The 21588-nt window shown below is 41.8% G+C and overlaps 1 long non-coding RNA gene across 1 annotated transcript in view; it reads left to right on the forward strand.

Annotated features, from left to right (window-relative positions):
• LOC118880050 overlaps nt 1-21588 on the forward strand; it is a 152992-nt gene that overhangs the window by 26386 nt on the left and 105018 nt on the right. The window lies entirely within an intron of this gene.

Raw genomic sequence — 21588 nt, forward strand, 5'->3', positions numbered from 1 at the left:
ATTTTTGTCAGTTTGATTACTATGTGTCTCGGTGTGTTTCTCCTTGGGTTTATCCTGCCTGGGACTCTGCACTTCTTGGACTTGGGTGGCTATTTCCTTTCCCGTGTTAGGGAAGTTTTTGATGATAATCCCTTCAAATATTTTCTCTGGTCCTTTCTCTCTCTCTTCTCCTTCTGGGACCCCTATAATACGAATGTTGGTGTGTTTAATGTTTTCCCAGAGGTCTCTTAGGCTGTCTTCATTTCTTTTCATTCTTTTTTCTTTATTCTGTTCTGCAGCAGTGAATTCCACCATTCTGTCTTCCAGGTCACTTATCCGTTCTTCTGCCTCAGGTATTCTGCTATTGATTCCTTCTAGCGTATTTTTCATTTCAGTTATTGTATTGTTCATCTCTGTTTGTTTGTTCTTTAATTCTTCGAGGTGTTTGTCCTTTAATTCTTCTAGGTCTTTGTTAAACATTTCTTGCATCTTCTCGATCTTTGCCTCCATTCTTTTTCTGAGGTCCTGGATCATCTTCACTATCATTATTCTGAATTCTTTTTCTGGAAGGTTGCCTATCTCCTCTTCATTTAGTTGTTTTTCTGGCGTTTTATCTTGTTCCTTCATCTGGTACATAGTCCTCTGCCTTTTCATCTTGTCTATCTGTCTGTGAATGCGGTTTTCACTCCACAGGCTGCAGGATTGTAGTTCTTCTTGCTTCTGCTGTCTGCCCTCTGGTAGATGAGGCTATGTAAGAGGCTTGTGCAAGCTTCCTGATGGGAGGGACTGGTAGTGGGTAGAGCTGGATGTTGCTCTGGTGGGCAGAGCTCAGTAAAACTTTAATCTGCTTGTCTGCTCATGGGTGGGGCTGAGTTCTCTCTCTGTTGGTTGTTTGGCCTGAGGTGACCCAGCACTGGAGGCTACAGGCTGAAATTTTCCCCAGAAGTATCCTTTATGTCCCTTCCAGTCACAGCCCTACTAAGGGATCATTATCCTCCTGACTGCGAATACTATGGACTACTTTTGCCTAGTTTTGGACTATATATAAATGGGGTCACTTTTGTATCTGCCTTCTTTTGTTCAACATTGTGTTTGTGAAATTCACCCATTATATCATGTGTAACAGTGGTTTGTTCTTTTTCATTGCTGTATAGTATTCCATTTCCTGGATTATACTGCAATTTATTTATCCATTCTGCTGTTAATGGACATTTTAGTTTTTTCCACTTTGAGGTTATTATGAATAGTGTTGCAATTAACATTCTTGCTGAATTTCTGTGGGGGTTTATACCTAGGAGTGGAATTTCTGGGTCATAAGGTGTGCATATTCTCAGCTTAGTAGATATGGATGATTGATTTTCTGGAGTATTTGTACCACGGTATGCTCCCATTATCAGTACATGAGTATTAGTTGTTCCAAAATCTCATCAACCCTTGGTACTCTCTGTCTTTTAATTTAATTTAATTTAGTTTTGTGGTGATGTCTTATTATAGTCTTATTTTATTTTATTTTTTTAATTTTTATTTATTTATTTATTTATTTATTTATTTATTTATTTATTTATTTATTTATGGCTGTGTTGGGTCCTCGCCTCTGTGCGAGGGCCCTCTCCAGTTGCGGCAAGCGGAGGCCACTCCTCATCGTGGTGCACGGGCCTCTCACCATCATGGCCTCTCTCGTTGCGGAGCACGGGCTCCAGACGCGCAGGCTCAGTAGCCGTGGCTCACAGGCCCAGCCACTCCGCGGCATGTGGGATCCTCCCAGACCAGGGCTCGAACCTGTGTCCCCTGCATTGGCAGGCAGACTCTCAACCACTGCGCCACCAGGGAAGCCCTATAGTCTTATTTTAATGTTGAGCACCTTTTAGTATGTTTATTGGTCATTTGGTTATATTCTTTTGTGAAATAACTTCTCAAGTCTTCTGTTCATTTTTCTGTTGGGTTGTCTGTCTTTTTCTTATTGACTTCTAGGACTTTTTACATATTTGGAAGATAACTTATTTGTTGGGTATATGTATTACATATGTCTTCCCACACTGTGAGGCTTGCCTCTTCACCTTCTTAATGTTATCTTTGATGAATAACAGTCCCTAATTTCAATTAAGTCTAGTTGACCAGTCTCTTCTTTTAGAGTTAGTGCATTTTAGATATTCTTCTATGTTTTTCTAGATGATTTAGTATTTTATCTTTTACATTTAGTCATACAAGCCATCTGGAATTTATTTCTGTGTATAGTGTGAATTAGGTGTCAAGGTTCATTTTTCCCTCACATGGTTATCCAGTAGATCCAACGCAATTTATTACAAAGATTGGTCTTTCCTTATTGTACTGCGTTGTCATCACTGTCATCAGTCAGGTGACCATATATGTATGGGTCTGTGTCTGGACTTTCTATGCTGTCTCATTGGTTTATTTGTCTGTTCTTATGCCTTTCTCAAACTGTGTTAGTTGCTGTAGCTTTATAACAAATCTTTTTTTTTTTAATTGTGAAAAAGTACACATAACATAAAATATCATCATTTTAACCTTTTTTAAGTATACAGTTCAGTGGCATTAAGTACATTCACAGTGTTGTGCAACCATCACCAGCATACACATCCAGAATTTTTAAAATTTTAAACATTAAAAATTAAAATTAAAAATTCAACATGTTTAAAATTGTGGTAAAACATATAACATAAAGTGTACCATCTTAACCATTTTTAAGTGTACAGTGCAATAGTGCCATGTATATTTACATTGTTGCGCAACAGATCTCCAGAACTTTTTTCATCTTCTGAAACTGATACTCTATACCCATTAAACAACAGCTCCTTGTTTTCCCTTGTTCCCAGTTCCTGGAAACTTCTATTCTACTTTTTATCTCTATTAATTTGACTATGCTAAACACCTCACATAAGTGGAATCATACAATGTTTGTCCTTTTGTGTCTGGCTTATTTCACTTAGCATAATGTCCTTAAGGCTCCTATATGTTGTAGCAGGTGTCGGAATTTCCTTCCTTTGCAAGGCTGAATAATATCGTATGTATAGACCACATTTTGTTTATCCATTTATCCATTGATGGACACTGGGTTGCTTCCATCTTTTGGCTATTGTCAATAATACCGCTATGAACATGAACATACAAATATCTGCTTGAATTTCTACTTTTGATTCTTTGGGGTAGATACACAGAGGTGGAGTTATATAGCAAGTCTTGATATCTGGTGATGTTGATCCTTTAGCTTTGTTCTTTTCCTTAAAGAATATTTTGGCTCTTCTTGAGCTTGTTCATCTCCCAATGAATTTTTATTATCAGTTTGCCAGTTTAAAAAAAAATCCTGACATTTTGATTGGGATAACTTTAAATCTATAAACCAATTTTGAATGATCAACATTTTTACAATATTGAAGTATCCTTTCTGTAAACTTTGCATAACCCTCCATTACTTAGGTCTCCTTTAATTTTTTTCAATAATGTTTTGTAGTTTTCAGTGCAAAGTCTTGAACATCCTTTGTTAGACTCACAGCTGGTGAAGGCAAAGGAGTCTCTGGCCCTGTGGACCTCAGTGACGGGGCTGTCAGACCCTGAGGGACCCCGGAAGGACCCTCCCTGCCCTCAGGTCTTACCTCATATTCTACCTCAAGGGCAGGGTCAACTCCTCTTGGCCTTTTCGGGTCGGGGTGGCTCTGGGCTATTTTTACTCAGAACATTCTGATAACAAAGGTTGTTTTCCACCCTAACAATGATTTCTCCAACTCTCTGGACACCAACTGAGTGGCCTACAGTTGAATTCTGGTCTAACACTAACCACCTGGAGTTAGTGTCAGATTCTGCAGATCTAAGGGCTCAGTCCTGCAAAGCCCCACTTCAGACACCTGTTACAAGTCCCTGGCCACCTGTACTTCTGACCAACCAGCTATAGGTCAGGAGTTCCCACGATCCCTCCTCAGGTTCCATAATTTGCTAGAGTGGCTCACAGAACTCAGGGAAACACTTTACTTAGGTTTACCAAGTTTATTAGAAAGGATGAAACTCAGGAACGCCAGAAGGAAGAGATGTACAGGACAAGGTATGGGGGTGGAGGGCACGGAGGTCTCTGGGTGTCACCCTCTGAGTACTTTGATGTGTTCACCAACCCAGAAGCTCATCACATCTCTCAAATCAAGAGGTTTTATAGAGCGTAAACTCCAGCCCCTCCTACCCTTCCTGGTGGGTGTGGGTGGGGCTGGAAGTCCCAACTCTCTAATTACTTGGTCTTTCTAGTGACAGTCCCCATCCTCAGTCTATCCAGGGACCCCACCCTAAGTTACCTTATTAGCAAAAGTCAGGTGTGATCTAAGGGGCTCTTTATGAATAACAAAAGACACACCGAGCACTCAGGAAATGCCAAGGGTTTTAGGAGCTCTGTGCCAGGAACTGGAGACAAGGGCCATATCCACAGTCAGCCCTCCATCTCTGTGGGTTTTGCATCCACGGATTCAACCAATCATAGATCAAAAAAAAAAAAATTTTCCAGAAAGTTCCAAAAAGCAAAACCTGAATTTTCCATGCACCAACAACTATTTACATAGCACTAGGTGTTATAAGTAACCTAGAGATGATTTAAAATATACAAGGGGATGTGCACAGGTTACATGCAAATACTGTGCTATTTTATATAAGGGACTTGAACATCCACAGATTTGGGTATCCATGAGGAGTAGGGGGGCATCCTGAAACCAATCCCCAGGGATACCAAGTGACGATTGTATTTCTTATCATGCTACAGTGACCCTGCCCAAACATGTGGTCACTTTTTTCTTCTTCAGGAGACACTGTGGGCTCCTCAACACCCATCTCTTAAACTGTCTCCTTCTGGTTCTTGCTCTGGGCTCTGTGTCCAACTCCTAGTAGATGACTCTGAGTTTAGGGACCCCAGCAGAACTCGCTCATACTTGGTCACCTGCAGGTCCCAGCAACATCTGCTCAGGCAGGCGAGTGTCCTGGAGCTGAGTGTGGAAGAGAAGAGGGAGGCTGTGTTCAGGTTTGTGGTCCCCAGCCAGCTTGGCTTTGGTCAGAGAATTGGCTTATGGCTCATTCCTTGGGCACACAGTTAGAAACCTAGTGGGGTAATCCATTCATATACAAACTTTGTTATTCATCTTATATTTTTCCCTCCCTCCATCTCATGTACTCAGAAAGGCTCTGAGTGGCCTCTCCTCAGGGAAGGTTTCAAGATAAGTCTGCTTAATGTCAGTGGCTCTGTTTCTTTCGGGATTGCTTGAGGAGTTGCCTTTAGGGGCTTCAAGAGGGAAGAGGAAAAAAGTTAGTAGGGTCAAGACTAGCAAGACCCAGGTCCCTGGTGAAGTAGCAACACTCCAAAAGGATGCCTGTGTAGGGTGCAATATTGTCTGGGCCCTGGAGACTAGAGTTGCCAACAGTGACAAAGAGTTTGGAGCCCTCAAGCAAAGCATGGGTGGCTGGCCATTGGTTTGGAGAGACCATGCAAGCATGGGCACTCAGCAGCAGCCAGGAAAGACAAAAGAACAGAGGGGTCTCCCAAGTGCTTTGGGTTGGCCCAAAACATCAGAAGCTCAATCCTGGGATAGAGGATATGGGTGTGTAAGAGTGTGTGTGTGTGTGTGTGTGTGTGTGTGTATGTGTAGCTAATGGTAGTCAAGGTGGGATTTCCTGTTAATTTGGCAGGATGGAGATTATTGTGGGTTGAATTGTGTCCCCCCAAAAGATATTTTGAAGTTCTAACCTAGTACTTTAGAACGTGACCTTATTTGGAAATAGGATCTTTACAAAGGTAATCAAGTTAAAATGAGGTCACTAGGGTGGGCCCTAATCCATTATGACTGGTGTCTTATAAGAGGGGAAATTTGGACAAAGAGACATACACACAGGGAGAACACCATGAACTCCAGAGCTGTGAGACAATACATTTCTTTTTCTTTTCTTTTCAAGTATAGTTGATTTACAATGTTGTGTTAAGACAATACATTTCTGTTGTTTAATGTACCAGCTTGTGGTACATTGTCACAGCAGCCTTAGGAAACTAATATAGAGATTCGGAATTGGATTTAAGGAGAATAGGGAAAGGCAATATTTCTTACACACCTGGATTTGTCAACCAAGTTTCCCACTAGTTGGCAAAAGGAGAGCTAATTTCCTGAAAATCCATGTGATTTTTTGGAAGAAGTTTCCAAGATTGTATAGTATCCTTCAGCTGTCCATTCAAGGTTATACTATCTCCTCTCTGGAAAGCCCTTTCCCCTCCTTTAATCCTTCCAAGCGTGTGATGAGGTAGATTCCACGCCACCATTGAGCCAGAGGGGGTCGAGGCCAAGACCGCACTTTTGATTCTTGGCCCCTGGGACGTCCCATCACTCTTTGCTGTCAGGAAGTTCTCTCCTCTATGGTCAAAATCCCTCAGGTTGGAATTTCCCTCTATGGTCACATTATGATCCAGTCCCCTGGCAAAAAACAGGGATGAAAAGAAAATTCCCATGATTATATTGAAAAAATTAGCCACAGTTAGGAGGTCAGAATGAGAGAGGCCTGGCTTGGCCAATGGAGATGTGAGGGTGATCCAAGCTCAGTAGGAGCCAGTTGGATGCCGCGTTTGATAAGGGAAGTAGTGCAGACTCGGTGGCATGAATAATGACGTCATTTGCATGGTCATACCTCACCAGAAGTAACAGCGGTTGGTGCGGGTCTGACCACACCGTGAACATCACGTTCAAGTCTAGGATCCGGTTCCCTGGGGGCTCCACTACACTGATGTGATGTCAGAGCACAGGCAGGAGTTGGGCGCTGGCAGCCAAGGCAAATGAAGGAGGGAGCTGTTCTTGGTCTGGACAGGAGACCAGGGTGTCCGTGGAATGACCGCATCTCGTGAAGGCAGGCTTAGGTCTGATGTGGGAAGTGCCGGCTCGTACAATGCAGCTGGGAAGGAGGTGAACATTTCATGTTCGATGGAGCTGTCGAGCAGGGGGGTCCCAGAGTGGCAAACAACTGTCCCAGAAAATATTTACACCAAGGGTGGATGGCCGAGGATGCAGTCTGCAAGGGGAGGAGAGGGGATCGCTTCCTAAATTCTAGGTTCTCCATGTCTAGGACGATGCCTCTGACTGCACGCGTAGTTTCTAGTAAAAGTGCACTTCATTCATTTCATTTTTAGCATAGGAAACTTTGAGGTTGTAGCAAGTTTAAGAAAATCTTTTTTCATGAGCAATAATAAAAACAGAATAGATTGAGGGCAACGTGGAGGGGCCTCCAATTTGTCATGAGGCCACTAGGGGGCAGAGGAAGCCAGCTCTTTGGAGCCACTGAAAACCACTGCAATCCCAATCCTTTTTCCGCACCACAAAATGCTTGAGTAAAAAAAAGAAAAAGTATAGCACAAACCAGAAATGGCTTTACCATTTTCAAGAGTTTCTAGTATTCGGAGGTAGTTTATATTTTATAGCTAGAGTGTTGAGTATCAAATGGAACACTACCTTTAACTGGAATTCAATGAGTCAAAATTCAGTCACACCTACTATTCAGCTCCATGCTTACAGCTTGTGTACAAGTACATATATGCAGTGATCACTGTCCTTAAAGAGTGTTTGATCAAGCTGGTAAAAAGGAGGACATTTAGAGCTGCTTTTTTTTGGCTGCTGCCATTTGATTTTGAAGGAAATCTGTCTCTGGTACAGTCTTGGTCTCAGAAAAGTCTGAAATTGTTACTACATGATGGATCTTTAACATTGGAACTATTTCTGACTCACAAAGCACAAGGAAAGCAGATAATAACGTATGGTGACCCCATTGCCAGGCACAGTGGAAAAGCACAGTGATGTACCTCTGTTGGTGCCTCATACCTTGTAAGGGACCTTTAGTTAATTATCATACGCAGGGAATTAAGCATTTGATGCAGTGGTCTTATGGGTTTAATTAAAGCACCCTTTGATCCTGAGGGTCTATCCCCCAAATCCTGTGAGGTAAGGATGAAAGATAACATCCCATTCAAAGAAGCTGAGGCTCTGAGGCTTATTTCTCCAAGTTCATTCAGTCAACAGACATTTATGAGCTCTGTGCCAGATCTGATGAATGTTGAGGGGCTTGTAGAGGAACTGAGGAAACAGACACATGGCATGAAAACAGAGTGTTGTCTGAGGTGCCATAGGAGTGTGTACAGGGAGCTATGCAAGCTGAAGGGAGAGGTTCCAAGGCTCAGCTGAGGAAAAGGGACCCAAGGAGGCTGTTTAGAGGTGGTCATTTTTTAGCTGACTCTCCCCAAGGCACTAGGCAATAGCGAAACCAAAACCACTGTGGAGGGACACTTCTGTTTTCCAAATTGCACAGAATTCCCACAGAAAACAAAAACAGAACAAAACAAGATCATCCATCCCTGTGGAAGACAGCCTTACAGTAAAAATGAAAACTTATAAAACGCTAAAGGACACAGTCACCAAGAATAAAAGTAAGTGTCCATACCAAACATTGTAGCTTTCAGATAATAGAATGTTCAGATAGAGAGTATAAAATAATATGTTTAACATAAAAACCACAGAAGAGAGACTAAATATGACCAGATGGACTTGAAGAAGAGCCAAATAGAACTTCTAGAAATGGAAAAATAGGATTATTTAAATGAAACACTGAGTGGATGGAGTTAAGCAGCAGCTTAGACACAGCTAAAGAGAGTTTGTAAATTGGAAGATGGAGCCAAGGGGAGGTAGAAAATATTAAAGAAAGCTTAAGAGGCATGGAGGATAGAATAACAAGAGCTGTCATATCCTTGATAGGAATGTCAGGCAAGAATAGAAAGAATGAGAGAGTGGCAATCCTCAAAGAGATACTGGCTGAGATTTTTTTTTCTTTAAGAATTAATAGAAAACATGATTCTTCAGATTCAAGTGGTAGGGAGTCCTGAGCAATATAAATAAAAATAAAGGCATACCTAGCAGATGAAAATGAAACTGCAGAACACCATAGAGGGAAAAGAGATTTAATCTCTCTGGATTAAGAAACCAGAGATTAAAAAACAAACAAACAGACTTGCTTACAAAGCAACGACAGTCCAACTGAAAACCGCCTTCTCAATATCAACAAGAGAAGTTGGAAGACGAGGCACATGCTGACAGAAAATAAGTACCAAGGTGGACTTCAAAATCTAGGTAAACAGTTATTCAAGAGCAAGGATACAATAAAGACATCTTCAATCAAATAAAAATGGAAAGTTTACCCCTAGCAGATCCTCCCTAAAAGAAACTCTAAGAAATATACTTCAGAGGGAACAAAATAAATTGAATCTAAAGGAAATGAGTAGGCTGCAGGAAAGCCTTCTGCTTTTCCCCTGCCATCCTTCTCCCTCCATTCTCATTCCTCTGTCATTATTCCTCCACCTCCTACTTCCCAGTTAGGAGGGCCTGGCGAGGAGGACGCTCACAGACGGCGATGGCAGGAGAACGTAAGAGGCCCTCCTAATACACTGCCATTCCAGCATCACACCGTCTTCGTCTACCTACATGTGTGTTCTGAACACCTCTGGCTGGGGTTCCCTATCAACTCATCACTCCTGGGACAGAAGGTAGCAGCCCAAGGGACCCCAAAGTGCATCAGAGGGCCCCCAAACTGTATACTGTAGCTCAGGCTATATAGAAGGAGCCACACTTTTTGATTTTGGGAGGGAACCTCCCAGCTGGCCAGTAACTGTTCCTCCACAACAATATCCCATTGGCAGAGGTAGGCACCTGTCTTTGTTTGGGTTCTCTCTGAATCTGACTCTAAGGCAAAGATTCCAGATGGAGTAGTTTATCTGGGAGAAGATCCCAGGAGATGCTGGCAGGGGCATGGAGAAGAAAGACAGGGAAGGGAGGACAGCCAAGAAAGCATAAGGCATGTGATATCAAGCTGGCTACCACTGTGGGTGACTGAAGCTTACATCTGCTCAGAAAGCTCTGGAAGCCAATGTAGAACACACACCTCAGTGTTGTCCTGCCTGAGGGACTGGGGAGCTGGGGTATTTATACACCAACTCCTGTCCACCGTTGTTGGGAGGTTGCTCCAGGGGTATCAATTCCCTGCCACTCTGGCATGCTGCACAGGTGGCAAAGGGGTGGCTCCAGGGCAAGAGAAAGTCTTCAGGTCACAAAATGAGGTGCTGGCAGTTGGAATTCAAGCCTGTCAGGGCTGAAGGGGAAAGAAAAGGGTATGGACAGGGCTCAGGCAGCATCTGCTGTAGCACCTTGATTCAAAGCCTTTTGGAGAATGCACTTCTTTCATAGGTGAAAATAAAAAGACCCCAACAAATTCAATGCCATGGCCAGGTAAAAGGTGCTTTGGAACTTCCTGCTGCTCGCTGGCATTTTCTAAATGAACGCTGCCTTCAGCTCCTAGTTCTCTTGCACACTTTGGGAGGGCTTGCAGGAAGCCTGGAACTTTTCACTCTCATTACAGTGACAGAATCTAAAAACACCCAAGTGTGTGCTTTGTCCACCAGCTTTGCTAATAGCCTGGCAGGCAGTCCAGCAGGTAGATGTGTGCTCGGAAAACCGTGCAGGTGCAGCTGGCACTGCAAACAGCAGGTGATGCATTCCAAAAGAACAGGAAATTCAGGGTTCTTGAACTTCTGGCTGACTTAAAATAAAAAAAGAGGACACATTTTTATATTACTGATATTTTCCCAGGTTTGGGTACTATAAAAAGAACTAGAGGGGAATAAAATTAGAAACACACCTTTTGGCACCCTTAAAATAAAGTGGAATGAAAAGTTTTTGGGAGTGACAGGAAGAACACCAGGGCAGATGGCATTACACACTGCAATTTAGCCTTGGCGGTAACCACAGTGGGATGACCTGCCCCATCCCTTTGAATGGTTTTAATGACTCTGTTCTCTTCTTTTGTTTGTTTCTATGGTCTACAATTTTATTTTAAATGCCTGGTATCTTATAAAGTCTCTAATAGCTTGGACATTCATTATTTGCAAGAGGGTTTCAGTTAGCGACCTCACCTGTAAAATAAAGATGCTACCTCTTGCACCTCCTCATTTCAGACTCTTACTCTCTTGGCCATTTTCTGGTTGTGAAAAGGAAGGATCGCAGTGGAGAGCCCTGCTTCGGTCTCGGCAGCTGTTAATGAGACTAGTATATGAAGCTGTGAAATTTCCATCCTTCCTAGAAGAGAATTATGTCAGCAACTCCTCTGTCCCTAAGCTGGAACAGGCCACAGTACTTGAATGAGAGTCCTGTTATACTTTAATACCAACTTCAGCTTTATCCATTTATTCCATCCATCCATCAATCTAGCCTTACGTCCACCCACCCATTATTCTGTCACATCCACCGAGCTAGGGAGCCAACCATCCTTTCTTCCATCCCGACCATGCTTCCATTCATCTTTCCAACCAAGCCTAGCAGCCTCCTTCCCTCCCTCTCCCCTCCCTCCCTCCCTCTCTTCCTGCCTTCCTGCCTTCCTGCCTTCCTTCTTTTCCTTTCTTCCCTCTTTCAATTAATGCATCTCAAACAATCATCCTTCCATCCATCCATTCATTTATCACAACCATCCAAGATTGAGTGCTTCTGGGCGAACTAAGCATTGAAATGCAGAGGTATAAAGAGTTTACCCTCAACACATTTACCCTTTAATAACATTTTAAAAAATCTGTAACTGGGGATAACCTTTTTTTTCTTTTTATTTTAATGGAAATCATTTCCTCTAGAAGTATTTGTGAGTCTGCCCACGTTCAGTGGTAATCATATTCAGGGAAAAGTGGAAAGAGAGTTCTTGAGAATTTCATTGCAGTTTAACATGGGGCCCTGGAGCAAGTGTCTCCTGAGGGATGCTTCTTCATGTTGGTGAGCCCTTCCTTTTGTGGATTTTTATTGGGCATTGCAGACAACCTTGTACACTTTCCTAGTGGAGTAGGAATTGAGACGAAGCCTTCCAGATGTCTGGGAGGATTCTGGGAATGTGCACAACAGGCAGAATGAGCTTCCCTGGGCCATGTGTTAGAAAACGTGGTCCAGACGCAGCTTCACTTTAATGGCTCGGAAACTCCCAGCAAACCTCCTAACCTCACGAGTCTCTGTTTCTCCATATGGAGTCATCATTGCCCTGCCTGCTTTTGCACAAATTGTGTGCAAATAGTCCAAAAAGAGCTTGGAAAACCACCTACTATTTCTTTTTAAAATTGTTTATTATTTCTTAATTACATGAATTGCTGACTGTTGAGAGTAGAAAAATCAGAAGATCCAAATGAGAAAAAACTAAAACAAACAAACAGACATAAAAACCTTTTAGTCCCACCTCTCATTTTCCCCAAGATATGTTTACTGACAGGAAAAGGTATTGATTAATGAATGCTCAAGCTGAAAAAAAGCAGATTGTATAACTGGATATATGCTAATGATTCCATCATTTAAAACTGTATTTTCAAATATACACATATATCTGGAAGATTATTTTAAATTAACTTTAATTACAATATTGATACATAATATCAAAAAAGTCAGATAAGTAAAAGATAACAATTTAAATTGATCATGACCTACTATGTAGCTGTAACCACTGATGACATTTTGGTGTATTATCCTCACAGAGTTTATTTATATCTATATCTACATTTTTACAAATATTGTACCAGAGCATACAAACAAATATGTAACCTGCTTTTCCATTCCATGATATAATATGACCAACTCTCCATATCAATATATATACAGCTGACCCTTGAACAACACGGGTTCGAACTGCATGGAATTTTTTCAAAACATAGGTAGTACAGTATTACAAGATCCACAGTTGGTTGAATCCTTGGATGCAGAACCACAAATAGGAGGGCCGACTATGAAGTTATAAGCAGATTTTCACTGCAGGATGTGGGGTAGTGCCCCTAACCCCCAACTGTTAAAGGTCAGCTGTACTATATGCTATTTTAATTAGCTTTTAGTGTCCAGTCCTATGACTGTATCACAGTTTATTCAACCCATCCTCTGCTGTTGGATATGTATATATTTTTTCTCTCCCTCTTTTTTTTTTTAACATCTTTATTTGAGTATAATGCTTTACAATGGTGTGTTAGTTTCTGTTGTATAACAAAGTGAATCGGCTATATGTGTACATATATCCCCATATCCCCTCCCTCTTGTGTCTCCCTCCCACCCTCCCTATCCCACCCCTCTAGGTGGACACAAAGCACCGAGCTGACCTCCCTGTGCTATGCAGCTGCTTCCCACTAGCTATCTGTTTTACATTTGGTAGTGTATATATGTCCATGCCACTCTCTCACTTCGTCCCAGCTTACCCTTCCCCCTGCCTGTGTCCTCAAGTCCATTCTCTACGTCTGCGTCTTTATTCCTGTCCTGCCCCTAGGTTCCTCAGAACCTTTTTTTTTTTTAGATTCCATATATATGTGTTAGCATATGGTATTTGTTTTTCTCTTTCTGACTTACTTCACTCTGTTTGACAGTCTCTAGGTCCATCCACCTCACTACAAATAATTCAATTTCGTTTTTTTTTTAATGGATGAGTAATATTCCGTTGTATATATGTGCCACATCCTCTTTATCCATTCATCTGTCAATAGAACCTTAGGTTGCTTCCATGTCCTGGCTATTGTAAATAGAGCTGCAGTGAACATTTTGGTACATGACGCTTTTTGAATTAAGGTTTTCTCAGGGTATGTGCCCAGTAGTGGGATTGCTGTTTCGTATGGTAGTTCTATTGTTAGTTTTTTAAGGAACCTCCATACTGTTCTCCATAGGGGCTGTATCAATTTACATTCCCACCAACAGTGCAAGAGGGTTCCCTTTTCTCCACATCCTCTCCAGAATTTATTGTTTGTAGATTTTTTGATGATGGCCATTCTGACTCGTGTGAGGTGATACCTCATTGTAATTTTTTTTTTTAATTTTAAAATTTATTTATTTATTTATTTTTGGCTGTGTTGGGTCTTCGTTTCTGTGCGAGGGCTTTCTCTAGTTGCGGCAAGCGGGGACCACTCTTCATCGTGGTGCACGGGCCTCTCACCATCGCGGCCTCTCTTGTTGCGGAGCACAGGCTCCAGACGCGCAGGCTCAGTAACTGTGGCTCACAAGCCTAGTTGCTCCACGGCATGTGGGATCTTCCCAGACCAGAGCTCGAACCCGTGTCCCCTGCATTGGCAGGCAGATTCTCAACCACTGCGCCACCAGGGAAGCCCCCCTCATTGTAATTTTGATTTGTATTTCTCTAATGATTAGTGATGTTAGGCATCCTTTCAAGTGTTTGTTGACAATCTGTATGTCTTCTTTGGAGAAATGTCTATTTAGGTCTTCTGCCCATTTTTGGATTGGGTTGTTTGTTTTTTTCATATTGAGCTGCATGAGCTGCTTGTAAATTTTGGAGATTAATCCTTTGTCAGTTGCTTTGTTTGCAAATATTTTCTCCCATTCTGAGGGTTGTCTTTTCGTCTTGTTTATGGTTTCCTTTGCTGTGCAAAAGCTTTTAAGTTTCATTAGGTCCCATTTTTTAATTTTTGTTTTTATTTCCATTTCTCTAGGAGGTTGGTCAAAAAGGATCTTGCTGTGATTTATGTCATAGAGTGTTCTGCCTAAGTTTTCCTCTAAGAGTTTGATAGTGTCTGGCCTTACATTTAGGTCTTTAATCCATTTTGAGTTTATTTTTGTGTATAGTGTTAGGGAGTGTTCTAATTTCATTCTTTTACATGTAGCTGTCCAGTTTTCCCAGCACCACTTATTGAAGAGGCTGTCTTTTCTCCATTGTATATTCTTCCCTCCTTTATCAAAAATAAGGTGACCATATGCGCGTGGGTTTATCTCTGGGCTTTCTATCCTGTTCCATTGATCTATATTTCTCTTTTTGTGCCAGTAACATACTGTCTTGATTACTGTAGCTTACTGTAGCTTTGTAGTATAGTCTGAAGTCAGGGAGCCTGATTCCTCCAGCTCCGTTTTTCTTTCTCAAGATTGCTTTGGCTATTCGGGGACTTTTGTGTTTCCAAACAAATTGTGAAATTTTTTGTTCTAGTTCTGAAAAATGACATTGGTAGTTTGATAGGGATTGCATTGAATCTGTAGATTGCTTTGGGTAGTATAGTCATTTTCACAATGTTGCTTCCTCCAATCCAAGAACATGGTATATCTCTCCATCTGTTTGTATCATCTTTAATTTCTTTCATCAGTGTCTTATAGTTTTCTGCATTCAGGTCTTTTGTCTCCTTAGGTAGGTTTATTCCTAGGTATTTTATTCTTTTTGTTGCAGTGGTAAATGGGAGTGTTTCCTTAATTTCTCTTTCAGATTTTTCATCACTAGCATATAGGAATGCAAGAGATTTCTGTGCATTAATTTTGTATCCTGCTACTTTACCAAATTCATTGATTAGCTCTAGTAGTTTTCTGGTAGCATCTTTAGGATTCTCTATGTATAGTATCATGTCATCTGCAAACAGTGACAGTTTTACTTCTTCTTTCCAATTTGTATTCCTTTTATTTATTTTTCTTCTCTGACTGCTGTGGCTAAAACTTCCAAAACTATGTTGAATAATAGTGGTGAGAGTGGGCAACCTTGGGCAACCTTGTCTTGTTCCTGATCTTAGTGGAAATGGTTTCAGTTTTTCACCATTGAGAATGATGTTGGCTGTTGGTTTGTCATATATGGCCTTTATTATGTTGAGCTAAGTTCCCTCTATGCCTACTTTCTGGAGGGTTTTTATCATAAATGGATGTTGAATTTTGTCGAAAGCTTCTTCTGCATCTATTGAGATGATCATATGGTTTTTCTCCTTCAGTTTGTTAATATGGTTTATCACATTGATTGATTTGCATATGTTGAAGAATCCTTGCGTTCCTGGGATAAACCCCACTTGATCATGGTGTCTGATCCTTTTAATGTGCTGTTGGATTCTGTTTGCTAGTATTTTGTTGAGGATTTCTGCATCTATGTTCATCAGTGATATTGGCCTGTAGTTTTCTTTCTTTGTGACATCTTTATCTGGTTTTGGTATCAGGGTGATGGTGGCCTCGTAGAATGAGTTTGGGAGTGTTCCTCCCTCTGCTATATTTTGGAAGAGTTTGAGAGGATAGGTGTTAGCTCTTCTCTAAATGTTTGATAAAATTCGCCTGTGAAACCATCTGGTCCTGGGCTTTTGTTTGTTGCAAGACTTCTAATCACAGTCACAATTTCAGTGCTTGTGATTGGTCTGTTTATATTTTCTGTTTCTTCCTGGTTCAGTCTTGGAAGGTTGTGCTTTTCTAAGAATTTGTGCATTTCTTCCAGGTTGTCCATTTTATTGGCATAGAGTTGCTTGTAGTAATCTCTCATGATCCTTTGTATTTCTGCAGTGTCAGTTGTTACTTTTACTTTTTCATCTCTAATTCTGTTGGTTTGAGTCTTCTCCCTTTTTTTCTTGATGAGTCTGGCTAATGGTTTATCCATTTTGTTTATCTTCTCAAAGAACCAGCTTTTAGTTTTATTGATCTTTGCTATCGTTTTCTTCATTTCTTTTTCATTTATTTCTGATCTGATCTTTATGATTTCTTTCCTCCTGCTAACTTTGGGGTTTTTTTATCCTTCTTTCTCTAATTGCTTTAGGTGTAAGGTTAGGTTGTTTATTTGAGATGTTTCTTGTTTCTTGAGGTAGGATTGTATTGCATTGTATTGCTATAAACTTCCCTCTTAGAACTGCTTTTGCTGCATCCCATAGGTTTTGGGTCATCGTGTTTTCATTGTCATTTGTTTCTAGGTATTTTTTAATTTCCTCTTTGATTTCTTCAGTGATCTCCTGGTTATTTAGTAGTGTATTGTTTAGCCTCCATGTGTTTGTATTTTTACAGATTTTTCCTGTTATTGATATGTAGTCTCATAGCGTTGTGGACAGAAAGGATACTTGATACAGTTTCAATTTTCTTAAATTTATCAAGGCTTGATTTGTGACCCAAGATGTGATCTATCCTGCAGAATGTTCCATGAGCACTTGAGAAGAAAGTGTATTCTGTTGTTTTTGGATGGAATGTCTTATAAATATCAATTAAGTCCATCTTCTTCAATGTATCATTTAAAGCTTGTGTTTCCTTATTTATTTTCATTTTGGATGATCTGTCCATTGGTGAAAGTGGGGTGTTAAAGTTCCCCACTATGATTGTGTTACTGTTGATTTCCTCTTTTATGGCTGTTAGCATTTGCCTTATGTATTGAGGTGCTCCTGTGTTGGGTGCATAAATATTTACAATTGTTATATCTTCTTGGATTGATCCCTTGATCATTATGTAGTATCCTTCTTTGTCTCTTGTAATAGTCTTTATTTTAAAGTCTATTTTGTCTGATATGAGAATTGCTACTCCAGCTTTCTTTTGATTTCCATTTGTATGGAATATCTTTTTCCAACCCCTCACTTTCAGTCTGTATGTGTCCCTAGGTCTGAAGTGGGTCTCTTGTAGACAGCATATATATGGGTCTTGTTTTTGTATCCATTCAGCCAGGCTATGTCTTTTGGTTGGGGCATTTAAACCATTTACATTTAAGGTAATTATCGGTATTTATGTTCCTATTACCGTTTTCTTAATTGATTTGGGTTTGTTATTGAAGGTCTTTTCCTTCTCTTGTGTTTCCTGCCTAGAGAAGTTTCTTTAGCATTTGTTGTAAAGCTGGTTTGGTGGTGCTGAATTCTCTTAGCTTTTGCTTTTCTGTAAAGCTTTTGATTTCTCTATTGAATCTGAATGAGATCCTTGCTGGGTAGAGTAATCTTGGTTGTAGGTTTTTCCCTTTCATCACTTGAAATATGTCCTGCCACACCCTTCTGGCTTGCAGTTTCTGCTGAGAAATCAGCTGTTAACCTTATGAGGATTCCCTTTTATGTTATTTGTTTCTTTTCCCTTGCTGCTTTTAATATTTTTTCTTTGTATTTAATTTTTGCTACTTTGATTAATATGTGTCTTGGCATGTTTCTCCTTGGAGTTATCCTGTATTGGACTCTCTGTGCTTCCTGGACTTGATTGACTCTTTCCTTTCCCTTGTTAAGGAAGTTTTCAACTGTAATCTCTTCAAATATTTTCTCAGTCTCTTTATTTTTCTCTTCTTGTTCTGAGACCCCTGTAATTTGAATGTTGGTGCATTTAATGTTGTCCCAGAGGTCTCTGAGACTGTCCACAATTGTTTTCATTCTTTTTTCTGTATTCTGCTGTGCAGTAGTTATTTCCACTATTTTATCTTCCAGGTCACTTATCCGTTCTTCTGCCTCAGTTATTCTGCTGTTGATTCCGTCTAGAGAATTTTTAATTTCATTTATTGTATTGTTCATCATTGTTTGTTTGCTCTTTAGTTCTTCTAGGTCCTTGTTAAACATTTCTTGTATTTTCTCCATTCTATTTCCAAGATTTTGGATCACCTTTACTATCATTATTCTGAATTCTTTTTCAGGTAGACTGCCTATTTCCTCTTCATTTGTTTGGTCTGGTGGGTTTTTACCTTGCTCCTTTATCTGTTGTGTGTTTTTCTGTCTTATCATTTTGCTTAACTTACTGTGTTTGGGCGTCTCCTTTTGCAGGCTGCAGGTTCGTAGTTCCCGTTGTTTTTGGTGTCTGCCCCCAGTGGCTAAGGTTGGTTCAGTGGGTTGTGTAGGCTTCCTGGTGGAGGGGACTGGTGCCTGTGTTCTGGTGGATGAGGCTGGATCTTGTCTTTCTGGTGGGCAGGACTGCGTCCGGTGGTGTGTTTTGGAGTGTCTGTGACCTTACTATGATTTTAGGCAGCCTCTCTGTTAACGGGTGGGGTTGTGTTCCTGTCTTGCTAGTTGTTTGGCATGGGGTGTCCTGCACTGTAGCTTGCTGGTTGTTGAGTGGAGCTGGGTCTTAGTGTTGAGATGGAGGTCTCTGGGAGAGCTTTTGCCGTTTGATATTGTGTGGGGCCGGGAGGTCTCTGGTGGGCCCATGTCCTGAGCTCGGGTCTCCCACCTCAGAGGCTCAGGCCTGACCACTGGCCGGAGCACCAAGACTCTGTCAGCCTCACGGCAGTGAGCTGCTGCAGGTGAAAACGGTGGCGGTGGCAGCTGAAGCGGCAATGCCCTTGTCTTCTCTGAAGGCTACAGAGGCGACATTCTCGTTCCTTCGCCCGTGTCCAGCCAGGTGGCGGATGGTGTGCAGGCACTGGGAGCCTCCTCCTCCTCCTCGGCGACTGGGCTCTGAATCCTCTGCAGTAGCTGCCGAGGAGCCCGACAGGTGAGGGGAGGGGACGCTGGGCTGCAGGTGAGGGAGCTGATGTTGGATATTTAACATGTCCGTCTTCCAAAAATTTGGAATTTTTCCCTATGAACAACATATAATCAGGATCCTTCCAGTGAAATTTTTGTGTGCATGCATATTGCTGAATTTGCTGAATTGCATTTCAGAAATGTTGGACTATTTATTCTCCCATTGTGATGTATGAGTATCTTCCCTACCCCCAGCCCCATTAGAATATATTTATTTAGGGAATTCCCTGGAGGTCCAGTGGTTAGGGCTCCGTGCTTCCACTGCAGGGGCATGGGTTCAATCCCTGGTCAGGGAACTAGGATCTCACGTGGCATGGCCAAAAAAAAAAAAAAGAATATATTTATTTAAGTCTGAATTGGTAACCCCTTCTTCCTTTCAACAGTCAATACAGAAAGGGGAACATGGAAAGTGTGTCTCCAAGCCTTACCCTCTCTGTCCAGGTGCCCCACCTGGCAAGTAACCTCTTTAGGTAGTTTTTTCCTGTATCCATTCGGATTTGTCTTGCAAAACCAAGAAAATACAAATATAAATTCTTATCTTCTGCCCCTTTTGATACAAAAGGTAGCAAATTATATGCACTGTCCTGCCCCTTGCTTATTTTTCTCAAGGGATACAGTAGAGCACTTTCCACACCAGTACTGAGAGCACAGCCTGCTCTCTGTTTCAGCAGTGAAGTGGTCCATCCCAGGGAAGCATCAAATCCGGAAAGAGCCACCTGCTGTTTCCACTGTTTTTTATCACAAACATGGTTGCAGTGAACAATCTCCTGCATGTGTCCTCTTCTGTGCATGCCTGATGCCACAGAATACATTCTCAGAAGTGGGATCATGTCTTTGTAATTTTTTTTTTTTTTGCTGCGCCGTGCGGCTTGTGGAATCTTAGTTCCCTGACCAGGGTTTGAACCCGGGCCCCTCGGCAGTGAAAGCATGGAGTCCTAACCACTGGACGCCCAGGGAATTCCCCACGTATTTGTAATTTTTGATGGATAGGCCACATTCCCCTCCCTAATGGAAATACCAGTTTACATCCCCACCAGCAATGTTCCACAGTGCCTGTCTCTCCACAGCCTATCCAACAGAGTGTGGTATTAAACATTAGGATTTTTGCCAATTCAGTGGATGAAAGTGTATTTCAGGGGTGTTTTCTGTCAATGCTGCCCACATTTTCTATTGGGTTCTCTCTCTCTTTTTGTTACTATTTCTAGGTGCTCTTTTTGTATTAGGAACTTATAGCCCTGTTTTGTCATATGAATTGCAAGAATTTTTTTTTTTTTAACATTTGTCATTTAAAAAAAATTAGCCTACAGTGGTGGTTTTTTTCCTTTCCGTGCAAAAGGTTTAAACAGTGTAGTAGAACATGTTAGTCTCATCCTCCGTGCCTCTGGATTTTGAGTCACATGTTGGAAGAGGGTGGGTGAGAGCACATCTTAGGCCTCCAGGAGCCCACGGCCAGCGCCCAAGGCCCAGATGGCACTGCAGCTCCTTGGGTTCTCAGAAGCAAGCTGCCTTTTTCTTTTCTTTTTGTTAAACCTCGTTTCATGGGAACAGGAGCGGTGTAAATATCTCACAAATCCATTTAGAGAGAACAGAGGGAACAGAATCGGGAGTGGGCTTATGTCTGGGAAACATCATACCGTCAGGCCTGTGCCTGCCCCCCTCCCCCAAGCCCTCCTGAATGGGTGACTTGGGCTGCAGTTCGCAGACTGCCCAGAGGGGCAGCACTGATAGTGGAAGAAGATGCACTTTATGGTGTGTGTAGACCGTTCCCGTGCACACTTCACGTGTTTTTAAACTGCACTCATCACAGCCCAACAGCCCAGTAGATTATAAACCATGTTCTACGGAAACTGGGAAATCATTGGACATCCCTGAGTAAGTAAGGGTGTGCACGGGCAACATGTTTCACGTGCATCTTTGCCGTTCCTCCTGCCTCTGATGCAACATTCTAGAAGAGTACTGGGGCTTTAAGAATTGTGCAAAAGGATTGTAAGAGTCCAGCAAGCTTTAGTGCCAGCCAGAGAGCCTCCCTCTGAGGCAGCTCTTTCAGCCCTGTAACGTTAACAGTGAAAACACCCACTTAGCACTGCGGTGCCAGGCTTGGAGACACTACCATTAGCCTACTTCTCACAGGTGGGAACACGGAGGAACAGAGAGTTTAAGAAACTTGCCCCAAACTACCCACCTAGTATGTGGCAGAGCTGGGCTTTGAACCTAGGCAGCCTGACTCCAGGGCACAGGCTCCTAGACAGTACACAGAGTGTCCTCAATTAATTACAACTCCAAACCTAAGAGGAGAAAATACCATTTAGAAGGAAGATGGGAAAGACAGTTAAAAAGAAATAAAGGAAGAAACCTGTATGAGTGGTTCCCGGCACCCCTGCGCCTGCTGTAACTGCCCGCCACTGTTAGCA

Source organism: Balaenoptera musculus, chromosome 14 (assembly GCF_009873245.2).
Source record: "Balaenoptera musculus isolate JJ_BM4_2016_0621 chromosome 14, mBalMus1.pri.v3, whole genome shotgun sequence".
Classification (NCBI taxonomy): Eukaryota; Metazoa; Chordata; class Mammalia; order Artiodactyla; family Balaenopteridae; genus Balaenoptera; species Balaenoptera musculus.